The sequence below is a fragment of the Rana temporaria genome, chromosome 4 (assembly GCF_905171775.1).
Source record: "Rana temporaria chromosome 4, aRanTem1.1, whole genome shotgun sequence".
Taxonomy (NCBI): Eukaryota; Metazoa; Chordata; class Amphibia; order Anura; family Ranidae; genus Rana; species Rana temporaria.
In genome coordinates this window covers 53420960-53422268 of record NC_053492.1, presented here as the reverse complement: position 1 = coordinate 53422268, position 1309 = coordinate 53420960, and the positions used below count along the sequence as shown (strand labels likewise).

Genomic DNA, 1309 nt, shown 5'->3' with positions numbered 1-1309 from the left:
GTTGCTTCAGCGCTCCGCTGACATCTGATAAGAACAGATACTACACCTGATCCTAGCCAAAAGGCCGAGAAGCGGCAGGGAAGACACCACGATCAGCACGGCCAGAGTGCAATGGCCGAGCCTCGTCCTGGGAGAACCACCTTCATGATCATGGTGTCTCCCCTGCCAGACGGGGACTGAGATACTGTGGTCCGAGCAGCCGAAGCCGACACGGACCCAACTTCCTTGGAGGGTCTGTCGAAACAGAACCCTCCCAGTACTAGGTGGGGCTCCCCCGAAGGGAGACCCCATGAGAGCAGGCGAACTAAGCCAGAAGGCCATGTCCACCCACTCCCAAGATGTTCAGGGCTGGCCCGAGGACCGGCACCCGACTAATCACACAGTGAACAAATAACGTGCACAAACAAAAACATGACAAACATAGGCTAATAAATTAAATAAAATGGGGGAAAGGGATAGTGGAGAGGAGAGTGAATGAAGTCGTCATTGCGTTATACAATGACCAGGCCCTCCAGCCAGGAATAAAAAATTCCTTCGGTCCTAGCCAAAAGGCCCGGCCCAGGAGGCAGATGCTACAAAAAAAACGTGTTGCTGGTGCAGTGACTGTGGTATCTTTAAATCAAAGTGACCCTCACTCATAGTGATTCTAAGATACCCCTGGACTGCCACTCCAGGGGCACATGCACCATAGGCTTTTCGTTCCAAATCCAACCCCCCGACCAGCCAGTGCCGCCCTGCACCCCTGCTAGCTAGAGAGCCCTTCAAGGTTTTCATAGGGAGAACTGCCGCTCAGGTAGCAGCCTCCACCAATACTAGCCCTTCCAGACCCTCCGTCAACCCAGCGGATTTGCATGGTCCTACCCCGTCTTATCCCAGGGCATTACCAGCTCCTCCAACCGGATCGCTGACAGAGATAGCACTTACACCAGCCAGCCAGAAGGCCAGACTAGAACTCGGCAAAAAGACCAGACCAGTGCAGCACCCATCTTCACCAGGAGCATCCTTCCAGATGGCTCAGACTCCACCATGGGCCGGCCCCCAGTATCTGTCGGGCAGCACGGCGTAGTCACTGCTGAAACCATCCTTCCAGGTGCAATGACGTCATTGCATCCACCCTCCCCATGTGGAAGGTGCTTCAGCGCTCCGCTGACAACTGATAAGAACAGATACTACACCTGATCCTAGCCAAAAGGCCGAGAAGCGGCAGGGAAGACACCACACGATCAGCACGACCAGAGTGCAATGGCCGAGCATCGTCCTGGGAGATCCACCTTCATGATCATGGTGTCTCCCCTGCCAGGTGAAATAT

The 1309-nt window shown here is 54.7% G+C and overlaps 2 pseudogenes; both read right to left on the bottom strand.

The window, feature by feature from the left end:
- LOC120938512 lies at positions 1-177 on the bottom strand (annotated as a pseudogene).
- A 952-nt stretch (positions 178-1129) lies between these two features.
- LOC120938504 lies at positions 1130-1309 on the bottom strand (annotated as a pseudogene).